The 24520-nt window shown below is 45.4% G+C and overlaps 1 long non-coding RNA gene and 1 pseudogene across 4 annotated transcripts; one reads left to right on the plus strand and one right to left on the minus strand.

Moving 5' to 3' along the window:
* Positions 1–250: 250 nt before the first annotated feature.
* LOC121538718 lies at positions 251–23539 on the plus strand. 4 transcript variants are annotated; one of them, XR_006658843.1, is made up of 7 exons: positions 251–278; positions 2474–2591; positions 4031–4267; positions 4526–4947; positions 5250–5358; positions 22929–22984; positions 23403–23539. It is a non-coding gene; the product is annotated as an uncharacterized LOC121538718 (long non-coding RNA). The 4 variants fall into 4 exon arrangements; XR_006658842.1 differs by having other exon boundaries at positions 5250–5344; XR_006658841.1 differs by lacking the exon at positions 23403–23539 and having other exon boundaries at positions 5250–5344; positions 22929–22997.
* LOC121538719 lies at positions 18701–19278 on the minus strand (annotated as a pseudogene).
* Positions 23540–24520: the final 981 nt, after the last annotated feature.

Here is a 24520-nt window from a genome sequence, read left to right on the forward strand (position 1 = left end):
GACTTGTCCCGAAGCCACTCCTGCATTGTCTTGGCTGTGTGCTTAGGGTCGTTGTCCATCGACCTCATGGCTTGGTTTTTGCTCTGACATCCACTGTCAACTGTGGGACCTTATATAGACAGGTGTGTGCCTTTCCAAATCATCAATCAATTGAATTTACCACAGGTGAACTCCAATCAAGTTGTAGAAACATCTCGAGGATGATCAATGGAAACTGGATGCACCTGAGCTCAATTTCGATTCTCATAGCAAAGGGTCTGAATACTCATGTAAATAAGGTATTTCAGTTTTTTATTTTTATATATGTGCAAACATTTCTAAAAACCTGTTTTCGCTTAGTCATTATGGGTAGATTAATGATTTTATTTGATCCATTTTAGAATAAGGCTGTAATGTAACAAAATGTGGAAAATTCAAGGGGTCTGAATACTTTCCGAATGCACTGTATATAGATAGTGTATATCTACATAATGCATACAAAGTATATAATTCATATGGAGATCCCTCTGCAGCCTGTGTCACCAAAAGATACACCTTAAGTGTTCTACTTTTCTAACTCTCAACAGTAAGACCAGACCCGTCGCCAGACCTCAGTCTTAAGGGGGGCATATGAAATGCATGGGAGGGCAGGGCACAATTATTATTAGCCTACAGTAGGTATATTTAATAATACATTCCCTCAAGTGGGGGGGGCACAAGCATTTTTGGGGGCGGGCCCGGCCCCCTATGGCCCGCCCATAGCGACGGGTGTGAGTAAGACCCCAACTGAGTTCCTAAACAATGAACATGTCTATTGGTAAAATAAAATACAACAATGCTGTAAAGCCAACTGGGAAGGGTTGCTGTTTGGGGGAGACTCAAATAATAAATACTTAGGTTTATGTAGTGTAATGTTTATATCTGCTTTTGAGAACATGACAGAATGGAGGGATTTAATAATTTCTTCAATCAGTCAGCAAATGTTGGGACTTTGAATGGAAAGAAGTACCATGGCAATAACAGTCCATATATAATGAGAATTATGTTCACTTAATTTTTTTGGATTTCCATTGAATACTTACAAAAACATAGACAATGCACATTAATAAACACACACTGAAATAAGTATATCTACATAATGCATACAAAATATGAATGCTGAGATCCCTCTGCAACCTGTGTCACCAAAACATGCCTCAAATATGAGGACCAATGAATGTAAATCATCTCTAGTGTACGCATTGGAATCCAAGCGATACCAGTCTTTAAGGGTGTGAGAACTCAAGGAGTCCTCCTCACAGTGAGGGGGCAGTAGTGAGCAGGAGAGTAGGGGGGAGCAGGTAGCTGACTAGTGGTGGCTATTCAGCAGCGTTATGGTTTGAGGGTATAAACCAGGCAGTGGCGAACCGTCATTCAGGGCAGGTGACCTGTTTTGAGCCCCACATTTTTACCAAAACGAATAATAATAATAAAGAAATTGGGCTTGCCTGTTTTGCATATTATTTTGGCACTAATGCGTGTTTCATATCAGTTTGTAAAAAAAGAAAAGTAAACAAAACAATCATTGAGTTAATAAAGCCGCATACAAACATGGTCTCTTTTTTGCTTTCTTGAGTAAGGCAGCTCCAAAATGCAGGTGTTTCAGCCTAGCTCAGTGCTTTCTGTGGTGGTGGGGCAGCCAGCGGAAAATACGGAGCGTAGGGGTTGGTAATGTTCTCTAGTTGTGCTGTGATTGGCTCAGTGTTCTGTCACTCATGGGGACACTACATCACTGGCAAGTCTAAGGGTAGAGCTCGAACATTGAAGCCCCTTGGGTGCTGCCATAGAGTTACAATAGAAGTGCCCATCCAAGAAGGCTCAAGGTCATTGGCCAAAGATAAAATGACGTCAAATCACGTTATATCTACAGTAGCTTTGATTGGACTGATCATGTCAACATCATACTTTCAAAACCTTAGCAAGGAGTCATCATCATGAATCCAGTCAAATCTACTGGCAAATCATTTTTAATCATTGTCATATGAAGAGAAATAATGAAGAGAAATTATAGATAAAACGTATCGGTGCTCATCGGTCATTGGACATAAACATTACACAACAGGTTGGAAATTGTAAATTCAACAATGAGTGGTTTGGAAGGAATCTAACTGCGAGCATTGCAAAGCAATCACTAGCCTGCTATTCAGTGGCGTGGGTGTGTGGTCCAAGTCTGGGATTAAGGGTCTCTTTTCCAAGTTTAAAATTATAAACATTCAACATTGGCCATGCTGTCAATGAAGCATGATTTGTGCCGCGCTCAAAACAACTGTTAACTCGGAACTTCAGGGAGTTCAAGACAACTGGGAACTCTGGGGGAAAAAACAAGCTCAGACTGGGAAAATACGTTTTGAACGGTCATCCAACTGGGAATTGTAAATCCAGAACTCGGGCTTCTTTCTAGAGCTATGACCTGAAGATCACTGACGTCATCATGATTCGACCTTGTTTTTTTCAGAGTTCCCAATTGTCTTGAAAGCACCATAAATCCAGAGAATGCCAGACTTTGATGCCAAAGTTTGTCCACAAAGGACCGCCACGCCACCTTCCTGTTCAAGTGAGCACAGCACAACAAGGTGAGTCCAAAAATGATGTAATATGTCAGGGAGCTATGTATACTGTAGCTAAGAAAGTAATACTAAGTGTATGTTGTGTAGTAAGCTGTTAGTAGCCCATGTGCCTCACCCAAATCATTTGGTCTATTTTCCCCTCTTAATTTCGCCTACTGTTCTGACTTGGTGGTGCACATGTAGCCTATAACCTGTTTTAGAGAAATGTAATCATAAACTATTGTAAGAGCTTTCATTGTCTGCTTATATGCCCCCTTTATTTGTCCTACGGTTCTGACTTGTGTACAGGGAGAACACTGTAAGAATGGCCCATGTTCTGAATTCTGTCGCTGTGCATTTCACGAGTGCTGAACAAATAGTTATATTGACTATGTCCGTCCTAGCTCGCTCATTAATGTCTTAATCTAAATTACGGATTGCCTCTTATCCGCTTGTCGTCCCCTTACGCCACATCTCAATTGTCAGTAGAAACCACATTTGTTTAAGCAAGTCAGCCATATCTGCTATGTTTTTTTAAAGGCAGTAAATGAGGCTGAATGAACTGTTTCTCTACCAGACAAGGCTCCGCTGATAGCCAGGTGTAGCAGTGGTAAGGTGTTGGAACAGCTTTATGTAGGCCCTAACAGTTTGTGGGCACAGGTTGTCACCATTATAGTACAATTAATGTGTTGTGTAGTGGCTTTGCTGGCATGCATCCCCAACATTGTTTTGTTTGTTTGCCCCACCAAGATTGACATGCTAAAATCGCCACTGAGTGTTTATAGCTTCGGATATGTGCCCATTCTCGCTGGTTGTGAATAGGGGGTTTCAGCACGTGCTCAAGCCACGTTACGAACTTCCCTCTCTCACCCATTTCAGCAAACAGGTAGTTAGTACCTGCGCTATATAAGCAAGCCATAGCTGGAGTTATCAATTAATTGGCCAATGCACCCTGTGTTGCGCTTACTACAGATGGACGGACCTCCATTGCTACAGAGAGCTACTTAATTAACATACTTCTGCTCAGTGTAGGCCTACAACACAAGAAGACTAGGACAGTGAAGAGTGGTGTGTATATAATGAAACTGGGTGGAATATATGAGGTCTGTATATCAGGTTTGGGGTCAAATCCATTTAAATCCCAGTCAATTCAGAAAGTAAACCAAATTCTCCACATTGAAAAGCATTGAAGAGAATTGGAATTGGAATTTCATTGTACTTCCTGAATTGACTGAAATTAAAATGGAATTAACCTCAACCCTGCTGAATATTCAATGTGTCATTTAGTTTTACTGATGTTGATACCTAGTACATGTGGATTCATCATCTCACTCACACACCGTTTGTGAGGCCTTTAATCAGCTTACTTTCCAGAAAATAATGCATCTCCCACAAAATGTCTGTTGCTGTAAGGATGTCAACTATTCCACCGTGAAGTTAATTTTTCTACACTCTCTGTTCTACAGTCCCTGCTGCTCCCGTGCCCTTCGATGCTCTTCAGGAAAGTCAGCTCTTTGATACAGAGAACTCAGAGCCTCTGATCCCCATCGGAGGGCGCTATTTATCCACCAACGGCCAGCCCAGAACCAGGAGCCCCCAGGAGATCGCAGTACCACCGAACCCCACACGGAGGCACTAATGGCACAGTGCAGCCCCCACAACGCCACAGACACAGAGGGACAGAGGCCTCCATCATCTTTGGGGTACTAGATTAATTAAAACATTTGGAATGAGATTAATATAATTGGTTTAAAATCAAACCAATTCTCAATGACCCAACACTTTCAGACTGTAATAGAATCTGTCAGTATGTACTAAGACAAGCGCAGCAGGTCTGGAGGTGTTTTATTCCTTGTTGAAGTCATCAAGAGTCACTTGTTGTGAGACAGTTTTAGAAGTGAGGCACTGTACCTATTGACAAATAATCTGTCTGTCTCTTTCTGTCTGTTTGTCTTCCTCAGGATGAAAGCAGCTCCTCTGACCACAGTGACTTGGAAAGCTCCGTCAGCCCTCTGCGGGCTGTCTGCCCACGCCTACGTTTCCCAGCAGCCCTCACTCCACAGGAAGTGCCCCCAGTCAGGAAACAAGCTCTTCTGTTCTTGAAGCGAGATAAGCTGCAGCCCTCTCTGTCTTCGGGAAGAAGGAGTACAACAGTGCCAAGACCCGCCTCCCAGAACCAGTTCCGGTGTTGTCCAATAGCAGGCCAGCGCTTGTTCCTGAGGATGAATATCTGATAGACGATTGGCTGGAGGATGACATGTTCAGCCAAAGAAGAAGAGGAGAGCGGGGGAGGAGCAGGATGGAAGCTGGGACTTGACTACGATGTAATCAGGGGCCAGGAGTCAGAACCGTCACTCAACCAAGACTGAGATGGCTAGCAGAGGTGTGTAGCAGCTGCACTGATGACACACACATACAACCATCCCTGTAATTCCCTGTAGAACCCAAATGGAAGCTAACAACAGAAGGAGCCCAAGCAGATCCACCCTTTCATTTCCTTCTTTCTTTCTCTTATATAATTTTGCTGAGTGACTTAAGTTTCCGTTTTGCTTGCCATGTACTGTCCTTGGGTGTCTTGAATGGTACTTGAAAATGAATCACTAATGTTTAATGTTAATATGAACTATAAGGAGCATTAGTAGCTAGTGGAACCAAATCCTGTGTTTTTTCTCTCTCGTTCTGCAGTGTCGTCGTCTACCATTAGGGGTTTCTCACTGAGGAAGACCGACAACGACCCCCGATCTTCCACGCCGCCCCAGAACCACCACAGCACTCAGCAGGTCAGAGAGATCAAGTGAGAGCTGACCTGGGTTCAAATAGTATTTCAAATTTGAACATTTGCTTTAGCCTGCCTGCAGTGCCAGGTGTGCAGGGTTTGGATACTATGAAGCCGTTTTTATCTCCATATCAAACCATTTCTGGGTAACAATTACCTGTCATTGTTTTAAATTAAAATGTTCAAAAATAAACAAAAATAGCTTCTTAGCAAAGAGCAATTTCTCAAGCAATAATTGGTATAGGACTGTCTGGGAGTGGTCTGAGTGAGGAGGTGAAAATGTAAGACTAGCTGTTATTGGCCGAGATGTTTGGAACTCTCTTTCTTATTGGTGTATTAACTAATTTACCGCCTGGTGACGTCACCATCCAGGCCAAAACTCCATCCCACCAAGATAGCTTGATATTTCAGGCAGTCTTTTTTCAAACTGCTCTTACTCTAAAAGGGCGTTTATAATAATTTTCACAATTTCACTGGGCATCAAACTAATCCCTATCAAAATCTATCTGTTTAAGATAGAGATATTTTTTTTGTATAGGCTGGGTCTCAATCCACTGCATCCGCCTGTCGGTCTTCCGCATCTGTGGTGGAAAGTGGCAGAGCTACAGCGCTGTTTGTCAGACCAGGAGATGTCCTGAAAATTGAACTTGTCACGAAAACGTCTGTAGCGTCCGAACGGTTTGGCCTACTAACTAATATACCACTCTATGGAAAGATGAGACTGGCACGAACATGATGGTGTTCTCCGTTTTGGTCTACGACCCCCTACTAGCCCCGACGGACTCTTCTGAAGTAGGTACCGTCGATGTGCCAACTTTTGTCTGTAGCATCCGAACCGTTTGGGCTACAAACTAATATGACTTCAATCACGAATATTATGATTTATTGGAACTAGTGGATACATGGAGGCTCAAATATCCGGACCTAGTGAGATATACATGGCGGAGTCTCAATCAAGCTAGTCATCTTGAGTACTTTCATATTTCATTCTCGTTGGCACCAAAGGTTAAAAACGTGTTGATAGGGAACAGAATGTGGTCGGACCATCAAATAATAGGCATATACATTACTCTTACATAATTTCCACGAAGGTGAGGATATTGGACATGTTCTAACATAACACAGGTATAGCAGATCCCCTTATTGTATGGGACACTATTAAATGTGCATTTAGAGGCCATGCCATGTAATACTCATCTTTAAAACAAAAGCAATTTGTGACCGACCGTCTTGATTCTGTCTTATGTAGCAAAATTTGAAATTGTGTTTTTATATTGGATAAAAGTAGAGACTCAGAGCTAGAAAATGGTACATCATACACTACAGTTGAGGAACAATGGGAAATTAATTTGTCATTCCACTTTTAAGAAAATGGCCCTTGAATGTTTTGGTACAACTACTGGAGGGCTCTTCTTTGTCTACACCCATTCAGCATTGTTCACACCCTCTTCAGCCTTAGCCCCACCCATCTCTTTAAGGATTCACATGTGAGGCCATGTACTAAACAACCAAAGATTTCAAAACTAAAGGTTGGTCTATACTACGATGTATCGACAGTTGTCTCAGTGACATCATAAACATTCTATTGTCGTCCGATATCAAACTTGTTGTTGTAGTTATGAAAAAGTATAAACACAAAAACTACAGGCTGCATGACATCAGCAGCCTGGTGGTCCAAAATAGCCTAACGGGTGTATTTTAACACCAATAAACCCACCTGTTTTAAAAATGATTTTAGTATATGTCAATCTAGCAAACCAGGCAACTAATATCAACTTTCTAAACAATGTTTTGGTTCATTTCTAGCTTGTTAGCTAGCTAGCTAGCTAGCTAATGTTAAGTTAGCTGGCCATCCAGTTCAAATAATTACCATATCATATACACTACCTGTCAAGTTTTAGAACACTTACTCATTCAAGATTTTTTTATTTTATTTGTACAATTTTTTACATTGTAGAATAATAGTGAAGACATCAAAACTATGAAATAACACATGAAGTCATGTAGTAACCAAAAAAGTGTTAAACAAATCCAAATATTTTCTATTTTAGATTCTTCAAAGTAGCCACCCTTTGCCTTGATGACAGCTCTGCACACTCTTGGCATTCTCTCAACCAGCTTCATGAGGTAGTCACCTGCAATGCTTTTCAATTAACAGGTGTGCCTTCTTAAAAGTTAATTTGTGGAATTTCTTTCCTTCTTTATGCGTTTGGATGGAATATAGGGGAAAATGCACCAAAACATTTTTTTATCTTCAACATAGGAATGCTACAAAAATAATTTACTGAAACTGGTTACAAATGACGGAGTCACCCATGATTTACATTTACATTTACATTTTAGTCATTTAGCAGACGCTCTTATCCAGAGCGACTTACAGGAGCAATTAGGGTTAAGTGCCTTGCAGAAACAGATGAAGAAAATGTAGAGAGGAGGGAGTGAAAAGATGCCAGGTCTGCAGGGAGTCTAGTTTTCTTCCATTTCCGCTCAGCTGCCCGGAGCTCTGTTCTGTGAGCTCGCAATGAGTCATCAAGCCACGGAGCTGGAGGGGAGGACCGAGCCGGCCGGGAGGATAGGGGACACAGAGAGTCAAAGGATGCAGAAAGGGAGGAGAGGAGGGTTGAGGAGGCAGAATCAGGAGATTGGAGGGAGAAGGATTGAGCAGAGGGAAGAGATGATAGGATGGAAGAGGAGAGAGTAGTGGGAGAGAGAGAGCGAAGGTTGCGGCGGCGCATTACCATCTGTGTAGGGGCAGAGTGAGTAGTGTGGGAGGAGAGCGAGAGAGAAAAGGAAACAAAGTAGTGGTCGGAGACATGGAGGGGAGTTGCAGTGAGATTAGTAGAAGAGCAGCATCTAGTAAAGATGAGGTCAAGCGTATTGCCTGCCTTGTGAGTAGTGGGGGACGGTGAGAGGGTGAGGTCCCCCCCCTCCTCTCTCTCTGTGGATGACTTCGTCAACCACTTTGAAAAGAAGGTTGACGACATCCGATCCTCGTTTGTTAAGTCTAATGACACTGCTGGTCCTACTCACACTGCCCTACCCTATGCTTTGACTTCTTTCTCCCCTCTCTCTCCAGATAAAATCCTGCGACTTGTGACTGCAGGCCGCCCAACAACCTGCCCGCTTGACCCCATCCCCTCCTCTCTTCTCCAGACCATCTCCGGTGACCTTCTCCCCTACCTCACCTCGCTGATCAACTCATCCTTGACCGCTGGCCATGTCCCTTCCGTCTTCAAGAGAGCGAGAGTTGCTCCCCTTCTCAAAAAACCAACACTCGATCCCACTGATGTCAACAACTACAGACCAGTATCCCTTCTTTCTTTTCTTTCCAAAACTATTGAGCGTGCCGTCTTTAGCCAACTCTCTTGCTATCTCTCTCAGAATGACCTTCTTGATCCAAACCAGTCAGGTTTCAGGACTGGTCATTCAACTGAGACTGCTCTTCTCTGTGTCACGGAGGCTCTCCGCACTGCTAAAGCTAACTCTCTCTCCTCTGCTCTTGTCCTTCTAGACCTGTCTGCTGCCTTTGATACTGTGAACCATCAGATCCTCCTCTCCACCCTCTCCGAGCTGGGCATCTCCGGCGCGGCTCACTCCTGGATTGCGTCCTACCTGACCGGTCGCTCCTACCAAGTGGCGTGGCGAGAAGCTGTCTCCGCACCACGTGCTCTCACCACTGGTGTCCCCCAGGGCTCAGTTCTAGGCCCTCTCCTTTTCTCCCTATACACCAAGTCACTTGGCTCTGTCATATCCTCACATGGCCTCTCCTATCATTGCTACGCTGACGATACACAACTAATCTTCTCCTTTCCCCCTTCTGATAACCAGGTGGCGAATCGCATCTCTGCATGTCTGGCAGACATATCAGTATGGATGACGGATCACCACCTCAAGCTGAACCCTGGCAAGACGGAGCTGCTCTTCCTCCCGGGGAAGGACTGCCCGTTCCATGATCTCGCCATCACGGTTGACAACTCCGTTGTGTCCTCCTCCCAGAGTGCGAAGAGCCTTGGCGTGACCCTGGACAACACCCTGTCGTTCTCCGCTAACATCAAGGCGGTGACCCGCTCCTGCAGGTTCATGCTCTACAACATTCGGAGAGTACGACCCTGCCTTACACAGGAAGCGGCACAGGTCCTAATCCAGGCACTTGTCATCTCCCGTCTGGACTACTGCAACTCGCTGTTGGCTGGCCTCCCTGCCTGTGCCATTAAACCCCTACAACTCATCCAGAATGCCGCAGCCCGTCTGGTGTTCAACCTTCCCAAGTTCTCTCACATCACCCCCGCTCCTCCGCACACTCCACTGGCTTCCAGTTGAAGCTCGCATCTGCTACAAGACCATGGTGCTTGCCTACGGAGCTGTGAGGGGAACGGCACCTCCGTACCTTCAGGCTCTGATCAGTCCCTACACCCAAACGAGGGCACTGCGTTCATCCACCTCTGGCCTGCTGGCTCCCCTACCTCTGCGGAAGCATAGTTCCCGCGCAGCCCAGTCAAAACTGTTCGCTGCTCTGGCACCCCAATGGTGGAACAAGCTCCCTCACGACGCCAGGACAGCAGAGTCACTCACCACCTTCCGGAGACATTTGAAACCCCACCTCTTTAAGGAATAACTGGGATAGGATAAAGTAATCCTTCTACCCCCCCCTTTACATAAAAAAAATTGTAAAGTAGTTATCCCACTGGCTATAAGGTGAATGCACCTATTTGTAAGTCGCTCTGGATAATAGCGTCAGCTAAATGACGTAAATGTAAATGTCTAGCAAAATGTATAGCGCATAGAATTAAAAAGGTATTGTCGGACATTATTCATTCTAATCAGACAGGTTTTTTTACATGGAAGATACATTGGAGATAATATAAGGCAAGTACTGGAAACAATAGAACACTGTGAAAAATCTGGGAAACCAGGCCTGCTATTCATAGCAGACTTCGAAAAGGCATTTGATAAAGTACGACTGGGTTTATATATACAGTGGGGAAAAAAGTATTTAGTCAGCCACCAATTGTGCAAGTTCTCCCACTTAAAAAGATGAGAGAGGCCTGTAATTTTCATCATAGGTACACGTCAACTATGACAGACAAAATGAGATTTTTTTTCTCCAGAAAATCACATTGTAGGATTTTTTATGATTTTATTTGCAAATTATGGTGGAAAATAAGTATTTGGTCAATAACAAAAGTTTCTCAATACTTTGTTATATACCCTTTGTTGGCAATGACACAGGTCAAACGTTTTCTGTAAGTCTTCACAAGGTTTTCACACACTGTTGCTGGTATTTTGGCCCATTCCTCCATGCAGATATCCTCTAGAGCAGTGATGTTTTGGGGCTGTCGCTGGGCAACACGGACTTTCAACTCCCTCCAAGTATTTTCTATGGGGTTGAGATCTGGAGACTGGCTAGGCCACTCCAGGACCTTGAAATGCTTCTTACGAAGCCACTCCTTCGTTGCCCGGGCGTTGTGTTTGGGATCATTGTCATGCTGAAAGACCCAGCCATGTTTCATCTTCAATGCCCTTGCTGATGGAAGGAGGTTTTCACTCAAAATCTCATGATACATGGCCCCATTCATTCTTTCCTTTACACAGATCAGTCGTCCTGGTCCCTTTGCAGAAAAACAGCCCCAAAGCATGATGTTTCCACCCCCATGCTTCACAGTAGGTATGGTGTTCTTTGGATGCAACTCAGCATTCTTTGTCCTCCAAACATGACGAGTTGAGTTTTTACCAAAAAGTTATATTTTGGTTTCATCTGACCATATGACATTCTCCCAATCCTCTTCTGGATCATCCAAATGCACTCTAGCAAACTTCAGACGGGCCTGGACATGTACTGGCTTAAGCAGGGGGGACACGTCTGGCACTGCAGGATTTGAGTCCCTGGTGGCGTAGTGTGTTACTGATGGTAGGCTTTGTTACTTTGGTCCCAGCTCTCTGCAGGTCATTCACTAGGTCCCCCCATGTGGTTCTGGGATTTTTGCTCACCGTTCTTGTGATCATTTTGACCCCACGGGGTGAGATCTTGCGTAGAGCCCCAGATCGAGGGAGATTATCAGTGGTCTTGTATGTCTTCCATTTCCTAATAATTGCTCCCACAGTTGATTTCTTCAAACCAAGCTGCTTACCTATTGCAGGTTCAGTCTTCCCAGCCTGGTGCAGGTCTACAATTTTGTTTCTGGTGTCCTTTGACAGCTCTTTGGTCTTGGCCATAGTGGAGTTTGGAGTGTGACTGTTTGAGGTTTTGGACAGGTGTCTTTTATACTGATAACAAGTTCAAACAGGTGCCATTAATACAGGTAACGAGTGGAGGACAAATCAAATCAAATCAAATTGTATTGGTCACATGCGCCGAATACAACAGGTGCAGACATTAGTGAAATGCTTACTTACAGCCCTTAACCAACAGTGCATTTATTTTAAACAAAAAAAGTAAAAATAAAACAACAACAAAAAAAGTGTTGAGAAAAAAAGAGCAGAAGTAAAATAAAGTGACAGTAGGGAGGCTATATATACAGGGGGGTACCGTTGCAGAGTCAATGTGCGGGGGCACCGGCTAGTTGAGGTAGTTGAGGTAATATGTACATGTGGTAGAGTTAAAGTGACAGAGGAGTCTCTTAAAGAAGAAGTTACAGGTCTGTGAGAGCCAGAAATCTTGCTTGTTTGTAGGTGACCAAATACTTATTTTCCACCATAATTTGCAAATAAATTCATTAAAAATCCTACAATGTGAATTTCTGGAGAAAAAAAATCTCAATTTGTCTGTCATAGTTGACGTGTACCTATGATGAAAATTACAGGCCTCTCTCATCTTTTTAAGTGGGAGAACTTGCACAATTGGTGGCTGACTAAATACTATTTTTCCCCACTGTAGATTGCAAAATAGTTGGGAAGAGATTTTTGACGTACCAATTCCATGGCATAGTGTTTATGAACTGATAACGACGCCGGATTCAAAACTTATAATTTTTCAATGTAAATTATTATATAAAATTCTTGCTACCAATAGAATGTTATTTATATGGGGGATACATTCTTCCCAGCTCTGCAGATTTTGCCTGCGAAAAGACAGAATCATTAGATCATTTGTTTTGGTACTGTCCATATGTAACTTGTTTTTGGACACAGGTCCAGGAATGGCTAAAGGATTGCAATATTTACCTGGAGCTAACCCTGCAGATAGCACTACTGGGTGATCTGAAAAGTCAAAGTCAATTGATCAATAATATAATAATACTTTTAGCAAAAATGTTTATTTACAATCTGTAGAAACAATGAGAATAGACAGGTTCAGAACTTTTGTAAAACATCACAGTACAGTTGAAAAATATATGGCAAATAGAAATCTAATATGGATGATGTTAAGAGATAGATGGGATATGTTGAATGGAGCTGAAGGATGGGACTAATAACAACAACTAATAACAACAAGAACTAATGTAAAGCATACTGTGTCCATACTAAGTATATAGGTTAAATGTCGAGAGCTTTTGTGAAAGAGCAGTTAGAAAAATATGGCATATTGAAGCAAACCAGATGGACATCATGAAAATGATCGGAGGAAGTTCAGTAGTAAAAACAAACAAAATATAATTGTTGTAAAATTTGACTGTGTCCATAAAATGTATATAGTATGTGTAAGCTGGAAGTAGAGGCCTAAGCATTGCTGTTCACTAGTTTACTCCAATTAGGGAAGGGGTGGTGGGGTTGGAAAGTAATAAAGGGAAATATATTTTTTTAAAGGATATGTATATGTACAGTGGGGAGAACAAGTATTTGATACACTGCCGATTTTGCAGGTTTTCCTACTTACAAAGCATGTAGAGGTCTGTAATTTTTATCATAGGTACACCTAAACTGTGAGAGACGGAATCTAAAACCAGAATCCAGAAAATCACATTGTATGATTTTTAAGTAATTAATTTGCATTTTATTGCATGACATAAGTATTTGATCACCTACCAACCAGTAAGAATTCCGGCTCTCACAGACCTGTTAGTTTTTCTTTAAGAAGCCCTCCTGTTCTCCACTCATTACCTGTATTAACTGCACCTGTTTGAACTCGTTACCTGTATAAAAGACACCTGTCCACACACTCAATCAAACAGACTCCAACCTCTCCACAATGGCCAAGACCAGAGAGCTGTGTAAGGACATCAGGGATAAAATTGTAGACCTGCACAAGGCTGGGATGGGCTACAGGACAATAGGCAAGCAGCATGGTGAGAAGGCAACAACTGTTGGCGCAATTATTAGAAAATGGAAGAAGTTCAAGATAACAGTCAATCACCCTCGGTCTGGGGCTCCATGCAAGATCTCACCTCGTGGGGCATCAATGATCATGAGGAAGGTGAGGGATCAGCCCAGAACTACACGGCAGGACCTGTGTGGACACCCCTTCAAATTGGCGGAGTCGGCTATTTTAGCCACACCCGTTGCTGACAGGTGTATAAAATCGAGCACACAGCCTTGCAACTCCATAGACAAAAATTGGCAGTAGAATGGCCTTTCTGGAGAGCTCAGTGACTTTCAACTTCAACAAGTCAGTTTGTCAAATCTATGCCCTGCTAGAGCTGCTTTAGGAGAAACAACGGCACAGCCGAGAAGTGGTAGGCCACACAAGCTCACAGAATGGGACTGCCAAGTACTGAAGCACGTAACGCGTTAAAATCGTCTGTCCTCAGTTGCAACACTCACTACTGAGTTCCAAACTGTGTCTGGAAGCAATGTCAGCACAAGAACTGTTCGTTGGGAGCTTCATGAAATGGGTTTCCATGGCCAGCAGCCGCACACAAGGCTAAGATCACCATGCACAATGCCAAGCATTGGCTGGAGTGGTGTAAAGCTCGCCGCCATTGGACTCTGGATCAGTGGAAACGTGTTCTTTGGAGTGAACCACAAACACCAATAATAATTTTACATGGACGATACACTGTCGATAATATAAGACAAGTACTGGAACAATCGAAACCACACCTGGTATTCATAGCTGACTTTCAAAAGGCCTTTGATAAAATACGACTGGAATTTATATATAAATGCCTGGACTTTTTTAATTTTGGAGGATCTCTTCTACAATGGGTTAAAGTTATGTATAGTAACCCCAAGTGTAAAATAGTAAATAATGGCAAGAAGAGAAAAACAAGGTTGTCCACTATTGGCATATCTATTTACATTTTAGTCATTTAGCAGACGCTCTTATCCAGAGCGACTTACAGTTAGTGAGTGCATACATTTATTTTTCATACTGGCCCACCGTGGGAATCGAACCCACAACCCTGGCGTTGCAAACACCATGCTCTACCAACTGAGCTACATCCCTGCCGGCCATTCCCTCCCCTACCCTGGACCAATTGTGAGCTGCCCCATGGGTCTCCCGGTCGCGGCCGGCTACAACAGAGCTTGGATTCGATCCAGGATCTCTAGTGGCACAGCTAGTACTGCAATGCAGTGCCTTAGACCACTGCACCACTCGGGAGGTATTTATTATGGCAATTGAAATGTTTGCTATTAAAATCAGATCCAACAATAATATAAAGGGGCTATAAATCCAGGGCTTAAAAACAAAGGTGTCATTGTCCGCTGAAGATTTATGTTTTCTTTTAAATCTGCAATTTGGATCCGTAAAAATTATATACACTGAACAAACATATAAACACAACATGTAAAGTGTTGGTCCCATGTTTCATGAGCAGAAAAAAAACATCTCAGAAATGTTCCTGTCACACTCTGGCTCCAGGACTGTGTGTTAGAGCCAGGGTGTATTTCATTTGGTGGTGTTGGGGTTGGGTGAGTTTCATTTTGTTTGTGTTTAGTGGTGATTGGTCAATGACTCCCAATCGGAGGTAACGAGTGTCAGCTGTCGGCTCGTTATCTCTGATTGGGAGCCATATATATACTGTTGTGTTTCACTGTTTGTTTGTGGGTTTTTGTTCCAGTGTTGTATGTTCTGTCGGTGTCACAGAGGACTTCACGTATCGTCATTTGTTGTTTTTTCGTGGTTGCTTTAATTAAATAAAGTCATCATGTTCACTCCACGCGCTGCGTATTGGTCCGCTCCTTCAGACGATCGTGACAGAAAAACCCACCAAAAAAGGACCAAGCAGCGTGTCAAGCGGCAACAGGATCCACCTACACAGGATTTATATCCACCCATAAAGGATTCATGGACATGGGAGGAGATACTGGATGGTAAGGGTCCTTGGGCACAACCGGGAGAATATCGCCTCCCTCGTGAAGAGCTGGAGGCAGCTAAAGCCGAGAGGAGGCGATATGAGGAGGCAGCACGGAGGCAAGGCTGGAAGCCCGGGAGTACTACCCAAAAAAAAATTTTGGGGGGCACATGGCTTGGGCGCCTGGGCAGCAGGAGGCTGCCACAGGGAGATGTGGAGAGAAGGCTATCGGATTACGGGAGCCATTGGCGAGTAGAGGGAGGGAAGTTGTTGTCGCACGGCATGAGAGACTGAAGTGTGTTACCAGTCCGGTCCGGCCCGTTCCTGATCCCCAGTTAAGGCCAGTGGTGTGTGTTCCCGGCACGGACCGGCCTGTTCCTGCTCCAAGCACGATCCTACGGGTGCGTCACCAGCCCAGCCCGGCCTGTTCCTTCAGAGCCGTCCGCCAGACCGGAGCCGCTAGAGCCTTCCGCCAGACAGAATCATACACCTGCTATGGAATCAGCAGGAGCCGACGCAGCCTATGCTGGACTGGAGGCTCGGGTTCAGTGACCGGCAGGAGCGGCTCATGCGGATGGGAGCCGCCCTGCTGGAGGTGATGACTGCAATCCGAGGCTGGGGTCCGCCTCCACCGCTAGCCGCCCAGCCAGCACCATCAGCCAGCCAGGAGCAGCCAGACCCGTCAGCCAGCCACGAGCAGCCAGATCCGTCAGCCAGCGCATGAGCAGCCAGATCCGTCAGCCAGCCATGAGCAGCCAGATCCGTCAACCAGCCATGAGCAGCCAGATCCGTCAGCCAGCCACGAGCAGCCAGATCCGTCGAGCCAGCCATGAGCAGCCAGATCCGTCAGCCAGCCATGAGCAGCCAGATCCGTCAGCCAGCCATGAGCAGCCAGATCCGTCAGCCAGCCATGAGCAGCCAGACCCGTCAGCCAGCCATGAGCAGCCAGATCCGTCAGCCAGCCATGAGCAGCCAGATCCGTCAGCTAGCCACGAGCAGCCAGATCCGTCAGCCAGCCATGAGCAGCCAGATCCGTCAGCCAGCCGTGAGCAGCCAGATCCGTCAGCCAGCCATGAGCAGCCAGATCCGTTAGCCAGCCACGAGCCGTCCAGCCAGGATCGCCAGAGCCGTCCAGCCAGGATCCGCCAGAGCCGTCCAGCCAGGATCCGCCAGAGCCGTCCAGCCAGGATCCGCCAGAGCCGTCCAGCCAGGATCCGCCAGAGCCGTCCAGCCAGGATCCGCCAGAGCCGTCCAGCCAGGATCCGCCAGAGCCGTCCAGCCAGGATCTGCCAGAGCCGTCCAGCCAGGATCCGTCAGCCAGCCATGAGCCGTCCAGCCAGGATCCGCCAGAGCCGTCCAGCCGGGATCCGCCAGAGCCGTCCCAGCCGGGATCCGCCAGAGCCGTCCAGCCGGGATCCGCCAGAGCCGTCCAGCCGGGATCCGCCAGAGCCGCCCAGCCGGGATCCGCCAGAGCCGTCCAGCGGGGATCCGCCAGAGCCGTCCAGCCGGGATCCGCCAGAGCCGTCCAGCCGGGATCCGCCAGAGCCGTCCAGCCGGGATCCGCCAGAGTCGTCAGCCGGGATCCGCCAGAGCCGTCCAGCCGGGATCCGCCAGAGCCGTCCAGCCGGGATCCGCCAGAGCCGTCCAGCCGGGATCCGCCAGAGCCGTCCAGCCGGGATCCGCCAGAGCCGCCCAGCCGGGACCCGCCAGAGCCGTCCCAGCCAGGACCCGCCAGTGCCGTCCAGCCGGGACCCGCCAGAGCCGTCCAGCCGGGATCCGCCAGAGCCGTCCAGCCGGGATCCGCCAGAGCCGTCCAGCCGGGATCCGCCAGAGCCGTCCAGCCGGGATCCGCCAGAGCCGACCAGCCGGGAGCCACCAGAGCCGTCCAGCCAGTATCCGCCATTCAGCCTGGTACTGCCCCTTAGTCCGGTACTGCCCCTTAGTCCGGTGCTGCCCCTTAGTCCGGTGCCGCCCCTTAACCCAGTGGGGTTTAGTTGGGGGGTGGTCATGTGGAGGAGGCTAGGGAAGCGGGTGGTGACTAAGGTGGGATGGGGACCACGACCAGGGGCAGAACCGCCACCGTGGACAGACGCCCACCCAGACCCTCCCCTAGACTGTATGCTGGTGCGCCCGGAGTTCGCACCTTTAGGGGGGGGTACTGTCACACTCTGGCTCCAGGACTGTGTGTTAGAGCCAGGGTGTATTTCATTTGGTGGTGTTGGGGTTGGGTGAGTTTCATTTTGTTTGTGTTTAGTGGTGATTGGTCAATGACTCCCAATCGGAGGTAACGAGTGTCAGCTGTCGGCTCGTTATCTCTGATTGGGAGCCATATATATACTGTTGTGTTTCACTGTTTGTTTGTGGGTTTTTGTTCCAGTGTTGTATGTTCTGTCGGTGTCACAGAGGACTTCACGTATCGTCATTTGTTGTTTTTTCGTGGTTGCTTTAATTAAATAAAGTCATCATGTTCACTCCACGCGCTGCGTATTGGTCCGCTCCTTCAGACGATCGTGACAGTTCCATCCGCACAAAAACCTTTATTTCTCTCAAATGTTGTGCACAAGTTTGTTTACATCCCTGTTAGTGAGCATTTCTCCTTTGCCAAGGTGATCCATCCACCTGACAGGTGTGGCATATCAAGAAGCTGATTATACAGCATGATCATTACACAGGTGCACCTTGTGCTAGGGACAATAAAATACCATTCTAAAATGTGCAGTTTTGTCACACAACGCAATGTCCACCAGAGCTGTTGCCAGATAATTGCATTTTCATTATAAACTGCCTCCAATGTCGTTTTGGAGAATTTGGCAGTGCGTCCAACTGGCCTCACAACCATAGACCACTTGTATGGCGTCATGTTGGCAAGCGGTTTGCTGATGTCAATTTTGTGAACAGAATGCCCCATGGTGGCGGTGGGGTTATGGTATGGGCAGGCATAAACTATGGACAACGAACACAATTACATTTTATCGATGGCAATTTGAATGCACAGAGATACTGTGACAAGATCCTGAGGCCCATTGTCGTGCCATTCATCTGCCGCCATCACATTTTACATGACAATTACATTTACATTTTAGTCATTTAGCAGACGCTCTTATCCAGAGCGACTTACAGTTAGTGAGTGCATCCATTTTTTTTATTTGTATATATATATTTTTCATACTAACCGCAATAATATTTAATTGAATCCTCACATCCTCCCTTCTTCTCAAAGCACACTGGAGTAGATCTTAGGTTCCTCTCCTCTGATCTTCTCCTCCAATGCATTTTGAGAAGGAGGCAAGTAGAGGATGCAAGGAATCAAGGAAATACAATTGACATACACACCAGGAATTGGATTACTGTGAGGTCATCCTAGAGAACGAGGCTGGCCGACTATCCGTCCTGCTGCTGGATGAAGGGGTTGGGGATGGCTTCCATGCCGTCCTGAGGACAGATGAGCACCACGGATGTCCCTCTACAAACCACCAGGCCCAGCTGCCGCGTGTCCTCGGTCAGCTTGAACTGGTCGTCAGGTACTCGATGGTGCTATCCAATATCAGGTTCAACAGGGGGTCAAACCCCTTCAGAACTCCACTGGCCTCTCGTCCTTCCTGAAACTTCACACGGATTTGTTTATCAATGTACTATGACAGGTCAAAGATACTCTCTTTCTTCTTCTTCTCTCCTTCCTGGTTTCTGTCCGCCATTTTAAACCTGTTCCAGCCACGCCATGTTCACCTCATGTTTCTACATGATAATGGAAGGCCCCATGTCGCAATGATCTGTACACAATTCCTGGAAGCTGAAAATGTCCCAATTCTTCCATGGCCTGCATACTCACCAGACATGTCACCCATTGAGCCAGTTCGGGATGCTCTGGATCGATGTGTACGACAGCATGTTCCAGTTCCCCCCAATATTCAGCAACTTCACACAGCCACTGAAAAGGAGTGGGAGCCTGATCAACTCGTTGCAAAAGAGATGTGTCGCGCTGCATGAGGCAGATGGTGGTCATACCAGATACTGACTAGTTTCTGATCCACGGCCCAACCTATTTGTTAAGGTATCTTTGGCCAACAGATGAATATCTGTATTCCCAGTCATGTGAAATCCATAGATTAGGGCCTAATGAATATATTTCAATTGATTGATTTCCTTATATGAACTGTAATTAATTAAAATCTTTGACATTGTTGCAGGTTGCGTTTACATTTTTGTTCAATGTAGCTGGATAAGCTGATATAAGCTGGAAGTAGAAGCCTAACATGCTGACCACACCGCGCGTGTGCGTCTACGTGTGCCATCGCGCACATGTTGATTTCACCCACATCAGACGCGATCAGGACACGCAGGTTGAAATTTCAAAACAAACCTTTAACCAACTATATTAATTTGGGGACAGGTTGAAAAGCATTAAACATTTATGGCAATTTAGCTTGCTTGCTGTTGCTAGCTAATTTGTCCTGGGATATAAACATTGGGTTGTGATTTTACCTGAAATGCACAAGGTCCTCTACTCCGACAATTAATCCAAAGATAAAATGGTAAACCGAGTTCATTTCTAGTAATCTCTCCTCCTTCAGGCTTCTTCTTCTTTGGAATTTATATGGTGGTTGGCAACCAACTTTAAGGTGCCTTACCACACCCAACTGGACTGGAGTGTGGACCTCAGTTCATCTTTCAATCACCCATGTGGGTATACAGTATGCTGCATGCTGCTAAAAAACAATGAAGAGATGGGAGAGGTGGGACTTGCAGCGCGCCAAGCGTCACAAATAGAACCAAGTTCTATTTTAGCGCCTGGCTATGCAGATGCTCGTTGACGTGCGCGAGCAGTGTGGGTACAATGATTGAATAACATGTATTTGTACATGCAACGCGGGCGGTGTGGTCAGCATGTAAGTATTGGTGTCCATTAGTTTACTCCAATTAGGAGAGGGGTGGTAGGGTTAGGGAAAAATTATAAAGAAAGAAAATATTTAAAATAATATATATATATATATATATATTTATATTTATATATATATATTTATATATTTACACAATAATATATATGGGGGATTGAAAATGATGCAGAAAAGTACATTGATAGAAGCCACAATCTATCAACAAAACAAAATATAATATGATCCCACTATGGAGAGGGGAGACTATCACCAACACGATGGTGTTCTCTGTTTTGCTCTACAACCCACACAGGTGTCACAGGACTCATCTGAAGGTAATCTGATACCAGTTGAAAAAATGTATGGAATTATTGAAGTAGTTTTGTGCAAACAAAAAAAAGGGGGTTAAATATGTGTTCACAAAATATATATATATATATCCTGAGATTTCTTATATCTCCTAGATAAAAAACAGACACTTCAAATCCTAATTCCTTATGATGTATTTTTTGGAGGTCTATTTTGCCATTATGAATGTGTTATTATATGTGTTTCTATGGGCTACATTATTTTTTAGTACCTACAGGGGTCTTAAAATTCAAAATCAAATAGCTAAATGATCCATGGGATGACCATCTTAAAACAATGCCATATGTTAGCTTAGACTTTTAGGGGTTCTAAGTTTCTGTTTTGCTTGCCATGTAATGTCCCTGTGTCTTGAATGGCACTTGAAAATGAGTCACTATTGTTAAATGTTACTATAAAATACAAGGCAACAGTAAACCTATCGTCCACGAAGAATGATGTAGCACCACCCCCTTGGGCCAATTGAGATATTGCGTGTGACTAACACATTTCAGTTAATTACTATAGGTCCCTCCTTGGGCCAATCAGTGTAATGATGTTAATGCCGGATCTCTATGGCAAGACGAGTTTTGTCAAAATCGGGCCAGTGCTGTCTGAGATATCGCGTGTGACTAACGTACTAACGGACGGAGACCGATCAATACAACGTTTTGTCCTCTTATTATTTTTGGTTGAAGTTTGGTATAAATCAACCAGAATGGAGAAAGCCCATTAAAACCACTTAGAATTAATAAGTTGTCATTCACTACCCATAATGTATATTTAGAACTTTCATTATTCAGAAACATCAAATACCATCAAAATTGAATAAAATACCGGTATATGATATATTGTCCATATTACCCAGCTTTACCGCGATGGCAGCAGGACATAGAGCCCCACAGTAACCGACGACGATGACCCCCGACCTTCCACGCCACCCCAGACCCACCACAGCACTCAGCAGGTTAGAGAGATTGACTATGAGCCGACCTGGGTTCAAATAATATTTCAAATCTTTCAAATACCTTGAGAATTTGCTTTAGTCTACCTGGAGTTCCAGGTGGGTGGGGTTTGCACTTTTGGACCCTTTCTATTCGTTCCACGAGCTCTCTTGTATTTGCATCATTGGATGAGGCAGTGTATGTTAAGGACTGGGTAGTTAATGGTTTCTAATATAGAAATAGAATTACTAGACTGGTTCACCCATCTCAGATCATTGACTTGAATGGGGATTTCTGTTCTAGTAGTTCTGTTTCTATGGTTTCTAAAATACATTCCTCTGCCTCAAGGGGTATGAATACTTTCTGAAGGCACTATATGTCTGTGTCGTCGTGGAAATGGTTGCCAGACAGCTGGGTGAGTCTGACCTGCAGTTTGAGGGCGTGGAGGAGAGGGGAGAAGGGAGGAGGGAGGAGGGGGTCAGGCTGAGGTCACACACTGACACAGAGGGACTGCCGTCCTGCACCTCACACAGACGAACCACATGCTTGTTCTCCTCTGGACACACATCACATCACATAAACGCAGACACACACATACACAGCATGGATTAACAATGCACTTCAGGTGTTCACATCTCAGGAATAATTCCTAAAAGTAATTTAGGGACTCTTGGATCAAGGTGTTATTTAGACATCTCTGTGGCAGGAAATATAACAGGCCGGTAGAGGCTGTGGTCGTTAGGTATGTGTGTGTTCACATGCTCACCCACTGTCATGCTGTGACAGGCCTTCTTGTATTGATCAGGAAGAGGGAGGAGGTCCCACGAACACACCTCAGCCAAGACCTGCAGTGGACATCATCATCACCACCATCATAATTACCATCACCAGTTTCGCTTAAGGTAGAAGTTGACCCTACCCACAGATCTAGGATCAGATTACCCTATCCTTACTCTTAACATTAACCATTAGAAGGATGGAAAAATATCTGATCCTGTGTCAGTGGTTAGGGGTTTGGCCTCACCTCATCATTGGTGTGGAGAACAGCCAGAAGCAGGTCCTGGGGGGAGAGCAGATTGCCCTCTTTCTGCAGTGAGAGGCGTGGCAGGAGTCCACAGGCCTGGTAGTAACACTGGACCGGCTGCTCACACACACACACACGGCAGCAGTGGGTGTGCAGGACAGGCCAGGCTAGGTGTTTGTGGTTGGAAAAGGTTCTGACTCTGATGTATGAGGCTGTCTTGTCTCTCCAGCCTAACAACCCGCTGCCTGTAGCAACACCACCTCCTACTGGCCAGCACCTTGGCAGGTAAACAGCAACACCACCTCCTACTGGCCAGCACCTTGGCAGGTAAACAGCAGCACTGCTTCCTACTGGCCATCACCCTGGCAGGTAAACAGCAACACCGCCTCCTACTGGCCAGCACCTTGGCAGGTAAACAGCAGCACCACTTCCTACTGGCCAGCACCTTGGCAGGTAAACAGCAGCACTGCTTCCTACTGGCCAGCACCCTGGCAGGTAAACAGGCTCATTAATACCCTTTTTACACTGATATTACAAATATTATTAGCATTAGATTATTTATATAAATGGTGAAAAGCACAGGAGCCGCAATGGAACATTGGGGGACACCAATTTTCAACTCCACATGGATACATTGCTATCTGTTTGTGAGGTGGTTCTTGAAATGTGACCTAAGAATCAGAATCCTCTCATGGTCCTACAGGCACAGGGCACCTGAAGGCAGTGAATCTGTCCCATAATGCCCTGGGCTCTATGGGCTTTGAGTTGGTCCTGAAGACTCTGCCTCTCCACTGTCTCACACACCTCGATCTGGCTGCCATCCGCTGTGGACCCGCTGACCACCCTGCTTTAGAACATCTGAGGTCAGTCCTCCTGTCCCAGGTAAACACACATATACACATGCACACACACAAATGCACACACATACACACACACACAAATTCAAATAAAGTTATTTTATAGAGTATTTAATTAAGCATTGTTTGTCTAAAGAACTGCACAAACTATCACAGTATCTACAGTAAGTAGATACTTAGTAGAGGAAATTTGTCCAGGAAGGTACACGATAAAGACTGCAAATACAATAAATAAATCACTAAAATGATGAGAAGCTTTTAACAGAATTTGTTGAAACAATTGGTTGGGTTTCTGTTAATGAAACTCTTCTTTCTCTGTAAAGCACTTATCAGTGGTCTGTTAACCAGTAAACCTAAACCACAGGTTTGAGGCAGGCGCCTTGCAAGCTGTGAAAACATTTCACAGGTTGAAAAGGAAGTATGTCATCCACTTATCTGTTCCACAACTTTGCCTCTGGTATTCAAGCTAAGAAACATGTGCTGATATGGTAGTTAGGATACAATGGTAGTATCTTCATTGTATCTTAAAGTGTGTACACCATTTGACTTAATTGGGAGCTATGGCAAGATGGTCTTCAATAGAGGAACGAATGTAGTGATGGTCCCCCTGTGAGTAGGATTCATGTTGATTAGTCATGTTTAAGCTGGAGGCCAAGCTGAGAACTCAACACTGACATATTGGGTGATAAACATAGTACATTTACATTACATTTCAGTCATTTAGCAGACGCTCTTATCCAGAGCGACTTACAGTTAGTGAGTGCATACATTATTTTATTTTTGTTTGCATACTGGCCCCCCGTGGGAATCGAACCCACAACCCTGGCGTTGCAAACACCATGCTCTATCAACTGCGCTATATCCCTGCCGGCCATTCCCTCCCCTACCCTGGACGACACTGGGCCAATTGTGCGCCGCCCCATGGGTCTCCCGGTCACGGCCGGCCATGACAGAGCCTGGATTC

Source organism: Coregonus clupeaformis, unplaced genomic scaffold (assembly GCF_020615455.1).
Source record: "Coregonus clupeaformis isolate EN_2021a unplaced genomic scaffold, ASM2061545v1 scaf0553, whole genome shotgun sequence".
Lineage (NCBI taxonomy): Eukaryota > Metazoa > Chordata > Actinopteri > Salmoniformes > Salmonidae > Coregonus > Coregonus clupeaformis.